Raw genomic sequence first — 16,577 nt, forward strand, 5'->3', positions numbered from 1 at the left:
CCTGACGGAAGAAATACGTCATCAGGGCACACCATCTAGGAGGAGGCTCAACGTAGAGGTATCGCTGCAGGGTCTGAAGGCGGAAAGTCGCCACCTGTGTGCGTAGGCACACTAGCGCCTGACCACCCTCCCTAAGCGGGAGACTCAGAACCTCGGCAGCGACCCAGTGCAATCTTTTGTCCCAGAAGAAGTCGACTAACAATCTCTGGATTCTTGTGACAAAGTCCGGGGGAGGGGTCAAAGTGACCAGCCGATACCACAACATGGCGGCGATCAGCTGGTTTATGACCAGAACTCGACCCCGGTAAGATAGCACTCGGAGCAGTCCTGTCCAGCGCCGCAGGCGAGAAGAAGATGTAACTCTTTTGAGTACAAGCACGTTTCCATCTGTTTCAGATGAAATTACATTGTTTCATAGTTTGCCATTGTGAGATTTGAACTCTTGATCTTGGGGTTACAAACCCAGTACCATAACCACTTGGCTATTTAGGCCAAGAGGTAGTACCATAACCACTTGGCTATTTAGGCCAATAATGTAACTCTTTTGAGTACAAACCCGTTTCCATCTGTTTCAGATGAAGTTACGTTGTTTGCCATTGTGAGATTTGAACTCTTGATCTTGGGGTTATAAACCCAGTACCATAACCACTTGGCTATTTAGGCCAAGAGGTAAGAAGATGTAACTCTTTTGAGTACAAGCACGTTTCCATCTGTTTCAGATGAAATTACATTGTTTCATAGTTTGCCATTGTGAGATTTGAACTCTTGATCTTGGGGTTACAAACCCAGTACCATAACCACTTGGCTATTTAGGCCAAGCCTAAACATCTGTTCATCACCACTCTGCATTGTAACTCTTTTGAGTACAAACCCGTTTCCATCTGTTTTTTCAGATGAAGTTACATTGTTTCATAGTTTGCCATTATGAGATTTGAACTCTTGATCTTGGGGTTACAAACCCAGTACCATAACCACTTGGCTATTTAGGCCAAGCCCAAAAAAATATGGAACGCTTCACGAATTTGCGTGTCATCCTTGCGCAGGGGCCATGCTAATCTTCTCTGTATCGTTCCAATTTTAGTATATGTGCTGCCGAAGCGAGCACAAAAATTATGTACTTACATTGTTTCATAGTTTGCCATTGTGAGATTTGAACTCTTGATCTTGGGGTTACAAACCCAGTACCATAACCACTTGGCTATTTAGGCCGATAATGTAACTCTTTTGAGTACAAACCCGTTTCCATCTGTTTCAGATGAAGTTACGTTGTTTGCCATTGTGAGATTTGAACTCTTGATAATCTTTTAAATGAAAACCAAATCAACAAAATTGGGATAAATCAGGCACAGCCCCTAATTCAGGTCAGCTGTAAAACCAAGAACAAAGTTTTAAAGGAAACTTACAAACTTTAAATCAAAATGTGATTAAAGGGGTCAACAAAACACCCCAGTCCCCGCGGTGCCCACCGAGCACGGAAGGCCTCGAGAGTGCCAGCAGACACCGCGTGCTCCTTCTCCAGGGACATCCGGCAGCGAACGTAGCCGCGGAAGAGGGACAAACAATCGGGCGGGACTCCCCCGTCGATCGCCCGCTGCCTGGACCTGTTAATGGCCAACTTGGCCAGGCCCAGGAGCAGGTTCACGAGGAGGTCCTCCTCCTTCCCGACCCCCTTCCGCACCGGGTGCCCATAGATCAGGAGCGTGGGGCTGAAGTGCAAACAAAACATCAATAAAAGGTTTTTCAAATAACTAAAAAGGGAGTGCAGCCTACAACACCCTATGTATACATGGTCCACGGACTCCACAAGACCGCAAAAAGGGCACGTGTCCTGAGAGTCCGCGAACCAATGCATCCTCTTATTATAAGGGACTGCTGCATGCAACACCCTCCAACCCAGGTCTCCGATAGAAAGGGGGAGGACACCTCCGTAGAGGGCCTCCCATCGGGGGCTTCCGCCGCCGGACGGCAACAAGGCACGCCAGGGCGTGTCCGGTCGACGGACAAGGGCGAGAAAATGGAAGGTGTGCAGCAGCAGTCCGTACAAAAAGCTCCTCTTTGCCGTGCCAAAAGGCACAGAGGTCATGTCCCCGAGGCGGCTCATATTGCGGGGCACCAGCACCCGAGGGAGGGTTCGGGGCTTGGGGCCAATGTGGAATTCCGTCCGAACAGGGGAACGCTCAGACGGAAGACCACCGCGCACCTGGGCCGCCTCAAGACCCAAAATAACGTCGGGTCCGAGCACGACCGTTCTCAGGTCTTGGATGGCATCGGCTGCGACCTGGACACTCACAGACGCGCGTCGCGCCAACTCCTGCGGGAGCATCCAGCCCAGTCCTCCGCCACCCAGCACGTCCCCGATTCTGGTCACCCCTGCGGCCACAGCCCTCCTCTCCGCCAACCACTGAAAAGGACGGAGGGGCGGATTCCTGAGCAGCGGCTCTCTGACGATAGCCGCTACTCCTGACGGGGGAGAGCTGCGTTGCGAGGCGACCACTTTCCAGACTTTGATCAGGTCCTGGTAAAAGACGGGCAACGCCTGCAAGGAGCCACCGAGGCCCAGCTGTTCTATAAACAGGAGCTGCACGTCATAATTCAGGCCGTGCACCTGACGGAGGAAATACGTCATCAGGGCACACCATCTAGGAGGAGGCTCGACGTAGAGGTATCGCTGCAGGGTCTGAAGGCGGAAAGTCGCCACCTGTGTGCGTAGGCACACTAGCGCCTGACCACCCTCCCTAAGCGGGAGACTCAGAACCTCGGCAGCGACCCAGTGCAATCTTTTGTCCCAGAAGAAGTCGACTAACAATCTCTGGATTCTTGTGACAAAGTCCGGGGGAGGGGTCAAAGTGACCAGCCGATACCACAACATGGCGGCGATCAGCTGGTTTATGACCAGAACTCGACCTCGGTAAGATAGCACTCGGAGCAGTCCTGTCCAGCGCCGCAGGCGAGCGGTGACTTTCGTCTCCAGTTCCTGCCAGTTTGCCGGCCAGGATTCCTCAGCGGGGCAGAGATGGACCCCCAGGTAGAGGAGGCTGGTCCTGCTCCAGGTGAAAGGCCTGAGCTCCTCGGGTAGGGGATCCATCTGCCACTGACCGACCAGGAGTCCAGAACACTTACCCCAGTTGATCCTGGCAGAAGAAGCGGCAGAGTAGACCTCCTGGCACTCGCGCATCCTCCGCAGGTCAGCCGGGTCACTAAACATAAGGAGCACGTCATCGGCGTAAGCCGAAAGGACCACCCCGATGCCCGGCCCGCGCAGAACCAATCCCGACAACCTCCTCCGCAAGAGGCGCAGGAAAGGCTCCACGCAAATAGAATACAACTGGCCAGACAGGGGGCAGCCCTGACGTACCCCTCTCCCAAAGCGAAGGGGCGCCGTCAGGGACCCGTTAACCTTCACTAGACACTCCGCGGCAGTGTACAGAAGTCGGATCCGGGCGACAAAATGCGTCCCGAACCCGAAAGCTCGCAGAGTTCCGAGTAAGTATTCGTGATCCACCCTGTCGAACGCCTTCTCCTGATCGAGAGACAGGAAGGCGCTCGACAGACCAGCCCTCTGGGAATGGTGGATGATGTCCCGGACCAGATGGATGTTATCATAAATGGTTCGGTCCGGGACGGTGTAGGACTGGTCAGGGTGGATCATGTGGTCCAGCACGGTGCCGAGCCGAGAAGACATGGCTCGGGCGAAGATTTTGTAGTCCGTGCTGAGGAGGGAGACCGGGCGCCAGTTTTTAAGAAGGCGGAGATCCCCCTTCTTCGGCAGCAGGGCAATCACGGCCCTGCGCCACGAAAGGGGCATCTCCCCGGTAGCAATGCTCTCCCCCAGGACCCCCGCGAAGTCGCTCCCCAAGACGTCCCAGAACGCCCTGAAGAACTCCACGGTCAGCCCGTCTAGTCCCGGGGTTTTACCCCTAGAAAGACCGTCGAGTGCGCCGGTCAGCTCCCCCAGACTTATAGGGGAGTCGAGCTTTCCGGCGCACTCCGGGCCGACCTGAGGCAGGTCCTCCCACAAAACTCTGCAAGCTTCCTCACTGGACGGATCTGGAGAGAACAGGGCAGTGTAGTAATCTCGGGCAATGGCCCTGATGCCCTCCGGATCCGAGACAAGGGATCCGTCGTCGGCCAGCAGCGTAAAGAGCTGCTTACGGACCCCGTGCCTTTTTTCCAGTGAGTAGAAGAAGGGAGAGCCACGGTCCATCTCCTTAAGGAAACAGATCCGCGACCTCACGAACGCGCCCCGAGACCCGACCAGTTGCAGGTCCCGCAGCGCGCCCTTCCTCTCATCGTACACCGACCGCAGGGCCGGGTCCGCGTCGGGCTGACGGAGACGTGCCTCCAGGTCGAGCACCTCCTTCTCCAACTCCTCGACCCTGGATTTGCGTCTCTTTGTCGACCCCTTCGCGTACTCTTGACAGAAAACTCGGACGTGAGTCTTGCCCACGTCCCACCATAGCCTCAAGGAGGGGAAGCCTCCCCGCTTCCTTCTCCAGCCGGCCCAGAAGCGACGGAACGAGTCCAGGAACCGCTGGTCTTCCAACAACAGGTTATTAAAATGCCAGTACGCGGACCCCGTCCGAGCGCAGAACGAAGTGAGCTCCGCCCACACCAGACGGTGGTCCGTGCACGGAACCTGCTGTATAGAAGCAGCCGGAACGCAGGACACGTACGCCTTCGAAACGTAAAGGCGGTCGAGTCTGGACGCTCCGACTCCAGGTGACACAAAGGTGAACACGCTGGAGTCAGGATGGAGATTTCGCCAGACGTCCACTAAGTCGAAGGACCTGACCAGGTCCCGCAACTTACTCACACCTCGCGTGCAGTGCGGGGTACCGTGACGGTCCCGGACCCCGAGGGTGCAATTGAAATCCCCCCCGAGGACGATGCACTCGCCAGCGTCGATGGAGCCGAGATGAGTGGACACTTCTTCAAAGAAGCTCGCTTGCTGCTGCGTGCCCAGGGGAGCGTACACATTCACAAAGTGAAGCACCGCCCCCCCCAGACGCACAGTCAGGTGCAGCAACCGGCCTGGCACTGGCTCCTTGACCCCCAAGATCTCCGGCTGAAAATGCGGGGCCAACAAGATAGCCACCCCGCCAGAATTGGAGGCTAGGTGACTCATGTAGACCCCCCCTCGCCACTCCAGGAGCCACGTGGCTTCGTCTCCCGGAACGGTATGGGTTTCTTGCAGGAAGCACAACGCATACTTCCCGTCCCTGAGGACCGAGAAGTTCTGGAACCTGCGCTGTGCGGCCCTGCTGCCGCGGATGTTGAGGCTGGCTATAGTCGTCTTCATTGTCAAAGGTACATCAAATCTTCACCTTAAGTCATTAAAAAGAAGAAGAGGACTTTTTAGTCCTTCCTCTCCTTCAGGAGCCCAGCGAGAAACGTTTGGACCCTCCGCCGCGCGTTCCTATCCAACTCAGGAGACTTGAGAGCCTCGCGAGTGGACCAGAACACCAGCGGAAAAGAATGCCACCGGTCCAAGGCCAACTGAACCCTGTCTCGGCGACCGCGATGACTCGCCAAAAAGTCCCGGAGTTCCCTTGGGGGGATGAGGGGGGAGTCAGTGGAGGGCACCAGGGGATCCACCGCCTCGCTTGAGAGCGACTCAGCGTAATCTCCAGCGCTCACCACGGACACCCCGTCCTCCTCCAGGTCGTCGCCTCCAGCTTCCGACCCCTCCCCCGCATTGAGTACGGGGGCTGATTCGGAGCTGCCAGCTGGCCCCACCTGTACCTCGATCCCACCCCCAGGATCAAGGCCAGAGGGGTCCTCTCTGGTCTCCTCTAAACGTTTTGGGTCAGAGGGCAGCAGCAGTTCTGATGCCCGCTCTCCTCCCGGCACCGGGTCGTCCGGGGAGCTCAGGACAAGCTCCTGACCTAAAACTAGGACGCCCGGTGCGAAGGTTTGGGAGGGAGCGGGAAGGCCTTCCTTTTCGCCGCCACCCAATGACCCGTTGACATTTTTTAAATTTTGAAAGTTGCAGTCCCCCGATGAGCCAGAAGGTACCTCGGGGGTATCGAGGGTCTCTGAGTCGGGCACCACCTCAAGGGAGGTGCCTTCAGTGACCCCCGAGGGGCCCTGTTCAGGGGACTGCAGCAGGTTGACAGGGGTAATAGTGGTGGGAGTCGGTGCAGGGGTTTTGAGTTCCCCCAGAGGACAGGGCGAGATTTTACTTGGTGGAGACGCCACCACCTCTTCATCGGGGGAAGGGACACACCCAACTTCTTCAGTTTGGGCATCACCCACCTCCTCCTCCGAAGCGTGACGTCTCTTCCGGGTCAGGCTGGGGGCTAGGGAGACCTCCATTTCCGAGGCCCCCTCCTCCTTGTCCAGCCCTCCCGGACACTCCACCCTCTGGCTTTTGGGTGTTAGATACCCCGGCTCGGGGTCCCGCGTCCCTTCCCCGCCGGCCCCGGGAGCACGCGCAGGGACGACGCCGGGCCCAGCACTCGGCGCCTTAGCACCCACGGGCCCGGGAGCACACGCGGACACGACGCCGGGGCCGGATGTTGTCTTTTCCCCCGAGCCGGTGCTTGCAGGTGTTTGGGGGTTTTGGGGCGTTTCAGGGGCCGCCTCCAGGTTGCGGGTCTTCCTCTGCGCCTTCTTACGGCGTGGTGGCTCTCCCCCCGCCTCACCGGCAGCCGAGATGGCAGTGGCCGCCGGCGTCGCTTCCCCTTGCGGGGAGGGAGATGGAGTGGTGGCGGGGGGAGGAGGGGCGGTGCCAGCCGTGGCCGCTTGGGTGGGGCTCATAGCCTTGGAGGCGGGGCAGTTCTTCCTCACATGCCCCGCCTCCTTACAAACATGGCACCGCACGCCCTCCACGGTCCAGAAGACCCGATAGGCGGTCCCCTCAAAATTGACAACGAAGGCCCCCTCCAGGCACTCCTCCTGGGCCAAGCGGACAAATACCTGGCGCCGGAAGGAGTACACATGGCGGAGGGCCGAGTCTTTGAGGCCGAGCGGGATTGGTGCAACCCCCGACCTGACCTCCCCCAATTTATTAAGGTGGGGGAGGAGGAGCTCACTGGATAGAAAAGGCGGGATGTTCGAAATAATAATTCTCTGGGCGGTGGCCTCAAGGGGGTCCACCGCCAGAAAAGTCCCGCCCACAGTGAGTCCTTTTTGCAGGGCGAGGTGCACCGCCCGCTCGGACCTCAAGAAGAATATGGCCTTCCCATACATTTTAGAGGCTGCGACAATGGCTGAGGGGCCGACGACCCCAGCCATAGCCTTTACGCAGGCCTCTATTGTCATTTCAGGGTGAGCATAGCTCTTTACCCCAAGGGCCCTGGTCAGGAGGCGGAAAGGTGACAGGGCAGCGGGAGCAGCTGGAGCCGCAGAAGCAACCACCCCCGCATAAGTTTTCTTTTTTTGAGGCCCTGCCACCGGTGACAAAACCGCCTCCACATTAGCCCTCGAGGGCCCGGCCACAGGTGATGGTGAATTGGCCTTAGGGCCAGAGCCACGCCCACCCCGGGAAAGATTGGCCATTTTGTTTTTTTCTTTTTATTTTTTTTTTTTAGAAATATAGGGAGGAAAGGGGGTGGGGGAGAGAGGTAGAAACAACCTCCCCTCTTTTAGGCAGGAGAGGAGAGGAGGGAGAGGAGTAAAAGACAGGGAGGCACAGGAGGGAAAGAGGTAAATGTCCTGGTGGGTGTCCTCGATGGTGGATGGACGGTGGGTGGGGGCCTGATGTTCTTCAGGCAGGGGGAGGCGATGTCTTCACCAGCTATTGCTGGCCTTACTGGGAAAAGGGCTGGGTTGGGGGGAGGGGTGGCAGAAAGATGGTTTCAGCACACACACACACCCTCCCGCTCTTCCTTCCCCAACTCCTCTAGCAGTCTTCTTGCCTCCCCCTACAAAAACACAGTCCTTAATTGCCCCCACCTTAAACAAAAATACACAGTTCAGACACCCACCTAGGATGTTGTTTTTTTTAACTCAGTCCTGGCCTCCTGGCCTTCCTGTCCTGTAGCAACAGTAGCAACTGTTCTCTTCTCTCCCTCTCTCTCCTTTAGCAGCACAGGGGCAAGGCAGCAGCAGCAGCACTGGAGGAGCAGCAGCAGAAGCACACAGCAGAAGCAACAACCCCAAAGGCAGCAGCAGAAACAGTTGAAACACTGAGGAGCAGCAACACCAACACCACACACCTTCTCTCCTCAGTACCAGGAAACCAACTGAATCCACAATTACCTCCACGAGATCGTTAGGAAAATGAACTCTTGATCTTGGGGTTATAAACCCAGTACCATAACCACTTGGCTATTTAGGCCAAGAGGTAGTACCATAACCACTTGGCTATTTAGGCCAATAATGTAACTCTTTTGAGTACAAACCCGTTTCCATCTGTTTCAGATGAAGTTACGTTGTTTGCCATTGTGAGATTTGAACTCTTGATCTTGGGGTTATAAACCCAGTACCATAGCCACTTGGCTATTTAGGCCAAGAGGTAAGAAGATGTAACTCTTTTGAGTACAAGCACGTTTCCATCTGTTTCAGATGAAATTACATTGTTTCATAGTTTGCCATTGTGAGATTTGAACTCTTGATCTTGGGGTTACAAACCCAGTACCATAACCACTTGGCTATTTAGGCCAAGCCTAAACATCTGTTCATCACCACTCTGCATTGTAACTCTTTTGAGTACAAACCCGTTTCCATCTGTTTTTTCAGATGAAGTTACATTGTTTCATAGTTTGCCATTATGAGATTTGAACTCTTGATCTTGGGGTTACAAACCCAGTACCATAACCACTTGGCTATTTAGGCCAAGCCCAAAAAAATATGGAACGCTTCACGAATTTGCGTGTCATCCTTGCGCAGGGGCCATGCTAATCTTCTCTGTATCGTTCCAATTTTAGTATATGTGCTGCCGAAGCGAGCACAAAAATTATGTACTTACATTGTTTCATAGTTTGCCATTGTGAGATTTGAACTCTTGATCTTGGGGTTACAAACCCAGTACCATAACCACTTGGCTATTTAGGCCGATAATGTAACTCTTTTGAGTACAAACCCGTTTCCATCTGTTTCAGATGAAGTTACGTTGTTTGCCATTGTGAGATTTGAACTCTTGATCTTGGGGTTATAAACCCAGTACCATAACCACTTGGCTATTTAGGCCAAGAGGTAAGAAGATGTAGTTGCACTGTCTGGCCACAGGTGTTAATCACTTGTACATGATGTTGAATACTGTAAATAAACTCCCAAGAATGTCTCCTTGTCCATGGCTCCTTGTCCTGATGAGCAGTGTCCGTTTCACTCAGATGTGAGACCTTGGTCCCTGCACAAGATAAAGGCAGCTGCCTCAGTCCAGGGCCTCTTGCCTGTGTTTTCTCACAAGGAGAAAACAGTTCAGACCAGTACTCTTATTTCCCAGTTTTTATTGGTGCTCCATTTTAAGGCATACAAAACCAGTTCAGACCAGTATTCTTATTCCCCAATTTTTACTTTTCTTCTGTTCTGGGTTGTACAACCTTCCCAGCACGCTGATATTGCACCATCCCAGTCACTGAACACACCAGTCATGCCTGCACATCGATTGGGCTTATCATTGCTGCCAGAAGGTCCTGGGTCAGCGGCATAGAGTTCTGTCATTCTTTCTGTGTGCTTTCAGCACTATGAGGTACAGCTGGCCCCCCATCTCAACAGCATCGGTGTGTGGTGACTGTTTGCTCTTGAAGGGTTCAGCTCATGAAGGATGACATATGATCTGGTGAAGTTAAAGTTTCCCCATTGCATCTCCATGATATGACCCTGTTCACAGAGCACAAGCGAGGTGTCATCAGCCAGACAGGAGTTAGACATTCACATAAGCTATGTGAGGATCTGTGGAGAGTCCTCATTGATTGTTGTCATCATCCTCATGGAACATTGGGACTATAGGCATCTGCTGCCTCTCCATGACAGGGGCCTTACCACAGAGGTTATGTATGCTGCTATCAGACAGACAGGAGTCAAACGTTCTCAGATGCAATGTGAGGATCCATGGTGTCTCCTCACTGCATATCGTCATCATCCTCCACAAATCTAGCAGCTATGAGGGCCTACCAAGCACGCTGCATCTGGCCTCATTCCTGTCATCATCACCTTCAAGGACCTCCTCACCCTCATCCCCATTGACATCCTCCTCATCAGAGGAGACGTGCAGCTCCTCCTCAGCCATTCCTCTCCCCATTGCAGCACTAGAGTATGAAGGGCACAGCAGGTGACGATGATACGTGACACCTTCTGTGGATTGTGTTGCAGGGCTACACCAGACCGGACCAGGAACCAGAACCTCATTTTCAGCAATCCAATGGTTTGCTTCACCAAAGTGCGAGTTGCAACATGAGCCTCACTGTACCTTCGCTCCGCTGCAGTCTGAGGCCACCGCACAGGTGTCATCAGCCATGTCCTCTGTAAGTAGCCCTTGTCCCCGAGGAGCCAAACCTGCAGCCTCTCTGGACTCTGGAAAACGTCAAGAGTCTGAGACCTACTGAGAATGTAGGAGTTGTGCACACTCCCTGGGAACTGTGTGCAGACTTGTAGGATGCATTTGTGATGGTCACACACCAGCTGCACATTCAGTGAATGGAAGCCCTTGCAGTTGATGTTGTTGACCGCTTGTTGCCACAGAGATCTGAGTGCCATGTGAGTGCAGTCGATGGCACCCTGCACCTGTGGGAAAGCTGAGATCTGGGCAAATCCCACCACTCTTACTTCCTGGCTTTTCTGATCCCAGGCAAAATGCACACAGTTGTGTGCCTTTGCGAAGATGGTGTCCATGACCTCATGGATGCATTTGTAAGTGGAGGCTTGTGATATCCCACAGAAGCCACCCGTGTTGCCCTGAAAGGAACAACTGCCGTAAAAATTGAGCACCAAAGTCACTTTCTTGGCCACTGACAGTGGATGCCCTCAATGTCCCTGTGGCGCCAAATACTACAGCAGGTGGCAGATGTGACCGACCAGTTCCCTGGACTTGCGCAGTCTTTGGTGACACTAGTTTTCGGTCATCCGCAGGAAGGAAAGGTGGCGTCTAGCTAGGCACCGACCAGTGACGGCTCACTGTGGCTCTTCAGCAGTGTGTGTGGGAGCCCCAGCCATCCTGTCTTCTTGAGGGAGCTGCTCCTGCCAATATCCAGCCAGGCACCTCCGTCACTCTCTTCTCCTTCATCTCTGCTCCCTGTAAGCCATGAGGCATACAGCTAGGTCACCAGGCTCCATGCTCCCGATGTACTCCTCCTGCAGGATGAAAGAGAGAGACGCATGTGTTAGCATTGGTGTACTAAGACTGTCTTGGTTAAATCTGAAGGCTGCTTAACGCATCCCAGAGAGTGTTGATCACCAATTGGATGGCCAGAATTTAGTGCGCTGAGTTAGCTTGAGTAATGGGGGAGACTGGACCAAACCTGAATGTTGATATTGCAAGTGGCTGTGAACGTCTTGCCCAGTGACTGCTCCATGGCCAGCTTTCACAAAGAAATTGTACAACGTGCCCACTCATCCAATTGTTTTGCAGTCCACTAAAATTGCAGTCTGTGCCCGAGGGGGTGAAAAGCTCTGGAGCATTTGGTGACACTTTCAGGCCTATGCATTGTTTGAGTGGGCAGATAAGTTAGAGGTCTGACCCCAAGCATGTCAATGTGGCTGCACCAGAACTGTTTCAGCTGCGGAGGAATGGTCACTTTATATAGGGTTTCACTAATGCGTGGCCGCTTTCCTCACCTCCCCCCTCTATGGCCCCTTCCACGTATGTTTGTGCACTACCATCAGACTGGGCTGCCTTGCCCCCCACAACTCACCTCACAGTGTGCAGCCTTACCCCCCCTCCCAACTCACCTCAGATGCAGTGCAGCCCTTGCTCAGCACCGTACTGTCAGCAAGCCAGAAAAAAGTGACTTGCCTGTGCCCTCGCCTGAATGCACGGCGCTTCAGCCTTGAAGTCCAGCAGGTGACCTTGGCAAGCGCTGCACAATGTTACTGTGCACTCACCTCCGAGTTCCCCTCAAAGTGCAGCTCGCCAGGTGCACGCATTATAAATGCTGTTGTGAAAACAGATTGGCATGCAATCACGTTGACATGTCCGGATGATCCAGCGTGGGGGGATAATTTTGGTGAGCAGGGCTTATAATGATAAGCAGATGTATTAAAATGATGTTCCTGATATTCAGCGGCGGGAAACATGGCCCCCCATTGACAGTTGAAGCGGTGATCACATACTGGTTTCACAAGATCGCGAAATAGATTTTTGACCTTCAAGCCATATGGTCCACTCATGCCCACCATGATGCCCAACCCCAACAGGGATGGAAAATTCTGCCCTTTGTTAATAGCTGAGGCATCCATCTGACTCAGACAGAACCCCGTTTACATAGGCTAATTCGTTTTCTAAGATGTACATAAGATCCGGGGCAGTGTACAGAACAAGTTGCTCACCTTGTGCTCAGTCAAACCTGTTGGGAAGAGGTGACAGACCTCAAAGGTAAGCCTTAAAAGATGGCCATCAGCCTTAACTCAGTGGTAGCACTTTCACCACTTAATCAGAAGGTCATGCATTCAAGCTCTACTCCAGAGACTTGAGCATAATAATCCAGGTTGACACTTCATTGCAGTCATTATAGTACTCAGTAATGTCTGTGTAATTCTGTTCAGTGTCTGCAACTCTGTTAATTTCTGAAGTGCTCTAGGAAGTGCCATCGCTGGAATGAGATGTGATACTGAGGTACCATATGCCCTCTCAGTTGGTCAGAAACATCCCATGACAGTAATTGAAGAAGAGCAGGGGAATTCTCCTTGTCAGTATTTATTCCTCAATCAATATTACTAAATCAGATTATTTGTTCCTGTCTGGAAGCTTGCTATGTGTAGATTGACAGCTGCATTTCCATAGATTGCCCCAAGATTGTGTCATGAAGTGGATCACAGCCCGAATTACCTCTGGGCATATTAGACTTTTCTAAGGAAGAATTTTATTTGTTTAAAAAAAAAGAGACCTACAAGCAAAAGTTGGCTGAGAATGTAAAGCAACCACTTTCTATAAAATTCCTATGTGAATTACACTTGACCGACTAGTGCAGAGAGAATGGAATGTTGCATCTAAAAAGGTGTGAAGGTCTACTTCAAACAGAGACACTTCAAAGCAAGAGATGCAATGCAAAAACCTGAACAATAATCTCCTGTGGTTGTGGATACAATGCAGACTGATTACCATCTCAGCAGAAACAATCTCCTGTTGAGTTACATCTCAGAATGTGGAAATGATCTGAGTTGAAAGAAAGCAGATTCTGGGCAAAAGACATGTTTGTTTTTCCCTTCCAGGAATACACAAGAAAAGGGGTTAAAAAGCCAACTGCAAACCTGATCTGTGTGTGCTAGTTCTGATGTTCTAGTTCTTGTGTGCTATTGTGTGCTTTGAAGGTCACAGCTGAAGAACATCAACTAGGCATCCCTGCAGCTTGCAGGTAAAAAAAATAGTATTTCTCTGTTGCTGGAGGCAAGTCACAAATCAGCAAAGCCGCAGTCAAAAAGGAAACAGGACAGCTCCTTCAGCTAACCTTCAGAACCAAATGTCTCCAAACCAACTGGCTCAACTGCCAAAGTCAACTCTCACCCAACTTAACAGCTGCAATGTTTCTCCATCTACTCCTCATGGACAAGCCAGAGACTGATTCGTATTTCTTGTTTAACTTTTATTTTGAACTCCACTTCTCATTTCTGATCTGTGTGCATGTTTGTTGTGCTTTTATTAGTTTTTCTCAGGGTTTTTAGCAACTAATAAACTCACTCTTTCTTTGACTCAAGGAAACCTGGTTAAATTGGCTCCTTCTAAAACATAAGTACATTTGGACTGGGAAAAAGTATCCACAAGAGAAGGGATCCTATTTAAGTTAAACTTGTTACAACCAACCGAGGTGTTTGAATAAAGAAGGGGGGTCAGTTCAGCCCCCCTCACCCAGGATCATAACAATTTGGGGACCTTGCCTGCGGACTGGTCCTAACAATTGCAACAGTAACTACACTTCAAAGATACGTCATTGACTTTGGGATGTCATGAGGTCATGATAGGCGCTATGTAAATGCAAGTCCTCTCCTTTTGTTCAAATTCAACTTTAAGCAGCTTGTCCACTTCCCAGGCTGTGACTCACCCTAGTGCCAGCAAGCAGCCACTAGGCTGGCTGATCTTCAATTGTTGACAATCAGCCAGCTTCCTCCTTATGTCTGCTTTGGGTGGGCAGTTGGCTAGCCAATGGAAATGAGGCTCTGCTGTTAGGAAATGCTGGGCTGGCTATGGGGGATCCCAGGAAACCAGCCTGAACATCCCACTGGCTTCTTGCACAATAGGTAAAATTCTTCCTCAAACGTTTACTTCTTCCTCAATCCAATGGAAAGGAGGATCTGGCATATTGTGAAATGGCTGCAGAAGTGTTAATGCTCATTTTTCACAAACGTAGACAAATGTTTCCTGTCTGATGAACAATTGATTTTTTTTATTCATTCATGGAATGTGGGCATCGCTGGCTATGCCAGCATTTATTGCTCATCTCTAATTGCCCTTGAGAAGGTGGCGGTGAGCTGCCTTCTTGAACCTCTGCAGCCCATGTGGTGTAGGTACACCTACAGTACTTTTAGGAAGGGAGTTCCAGGATTTTGATCCAGCGACAGTTAAGGAACGGTGATATATTTCCAAGTCAGGATGGTGATTGGCTTGAAAGGAAACTTCCGTGCATTTCCATGTGTCTGTTGCCCTCATCTGTTTAGATGATAGTAGTTGTAGGTTTGAAGCTGCTGTATAAGGAGGCTTGGTGAATTCTTGCAGTGCATTTTGTAGATGGTACACACTGCTGCTGCTGTGTGTCGGTGGTGGAAGGAATGAATGTTTGTAGGTGGGGTGCCAATCAAGCGGGCTGCTTTGGGTGGGCAGTTGGCCAGCCAATGGAAATGAGGCTCTACTGTTAGTAAATGCTGGGCTGCTTATGGGATGGTGTCAGGCTTCTTTAGTGTTGTTGCACTCATTCAGGCAAATGGAGAGTATTCCATCACAACACTGACTTGTGCTATGTAGATGGTGCACAGGCTGTGGGGAGTCAGGAGGTGAGAATTCATCACAGGATTCCTGGCCTCTAACCTGCTCTTGTAGCCACAGTATTTATATGGCTAGTCCAATTCAGTTTCTGTCAGTGGTAACTCCCAGGATGTTTATAGTGGGGGATTCAGCAATGGCAATGCCATTGAATGTCAAGGGGTGATGGTTAGATTCTCTCTTGTTGGAAATGGTCATTGCCTGGCACTTATGTGGCATGAATGTTACTTGCCACTTGTCAGCCCAAGCCTGGATATTGTCTAGGTCTTGCTGCATTTGGACATGGAATGCTTCAATATCTGAGGAGTCGCGAATAGTGCTGAACATTGTACAGTCATCAGCAAACATCCTCATTTCTGACCTTGTGATGGAAGGAAGACCATTGATGCAACAGCTGAAGATTGTTGGGCCTGGGGCACTATCCTAAGGAACTCCTGCAGTGATGTTCTAGAACTGAGATGATTGACCTCCAACAATCACAACCATCTTCCTTTGTGCTAAGTATGACTCCAACCATTAGAGAGTTTTTCCCTGATTCCCATTGACACCAGTTTTGCTCGGGCTCCCTGATACCACACTCGGTTAAATGCTGCCTTGATGTCAAGGGAAGTTACTCTCACTTCATTTCTGAAGTTTGACTCTTTTCTTCATGTTTGAACCAAAGCTTTAATCTGGAACTGGGTGACCCTGGTGAAACCCAAACTAACCGTACGTGAGCAGGTTATTGCTGAGCAAGTCCGATAGCACTGTCGATGACCCCTTCCATTACTTTACTGGTGATCAAGACTAGACTGATGAGAGGGCAATTGGATGGGTTGGATTTGTCCTGCTGTTTGTGTGCAGGACATACTTGGGCAATTTTCTACATTGCTGGGTAGATGCCAGTGTTGTAGTTGTACTGGAACAGCTTGGCTTGGAGCCCGGCAAATTCTGGAGCACAAAGCTTCAGTTCTATTGCCTGATCATTGTCAGGGCCCATAGCCTTTGCAGTATCTAGTGCCTTAAGCCGTTCCTTAATATCACATGAAATTAATCAAATTGGCTGAAGACTGGCATCTGTGAAGCTGGGGACCTCCAGAGGAGACCAAGATGGATCATCCACTCGGCACTTCTGGCTGAGGACTGTTGCAACTGCTTCAGCCTTATCTTTTGCACTGAATTGCTGGGCTCCCCCATCATTGAGGATGGGGATATTTGTGGAACTTCCTCCTTCAGTGAGTTATTTAATTGTCCACTACCATTCAAAGAATCACAGAATTGTTAAATTGTAGACAGGATGTGGCAGGACCGCAGAGCTTAGATCCGATCCATTGGTTGAATTGCTTAGCTCTGTCTATCGCTTGCTGCATTGCTGTTTAGCATGCAAATAATCCTGTGTTGTAGCTTCACCAGTTTGACACCTCATTTTTAAGTATGCCTGGTGCTGCTCTTGCCATGCCCTTCTGTACTCCTCATTGAACCCGGGCTCATCACCTGGCTTGGTGGTAATAATAGAGTGGGGGAT

The 16,577-nt window shown here is 51.5% G+C and overlaps 1 protein-coding gene and 2 non-coding genes across 4 annotated transcripts in view; 1 reads left to right on the forward strand and 2 right to left on the reverse strand.

Moving 5' to 3' along the window:
- Positions 1–16,577, forward strand: part of LOC121283626 — an 86,256-nt gene that overhangs the window by 61,393 nt on the left and 8,286 nt on the right. The window lies entirely within an intron of this gene.
- On the reverse strand, positions 999–1,105 carry LOC121283663. Its single transcript, XR_005944312.1, has one exon. It is a non-coding gene; the product is annotated as a U6 spliceosomal RNA (small nuclear RNA).
- Positions 8,788–8,894, reverse strand: LOC121283664. Its single transcript, XR_005944313.1, has one exon. It is a non-coding gene; the product is annotated as a U6 spliceosomal RNA (small nuclear RNA).

Source organism: Carcharodon carcharias, chromosome 10 (genome assembly GCF_017639515.1).
Source record: "Carcharodon carcharias isolate sCarCar2 chromosome 10, sCarCar2.pri, whole genome shotgun sequence".
NCBI lineage: Eukaryota > Metazoa > Chordata > Chondrichthyes > Lamniformes > Lamnidae > Carcharodon > Carcharodon carcharias.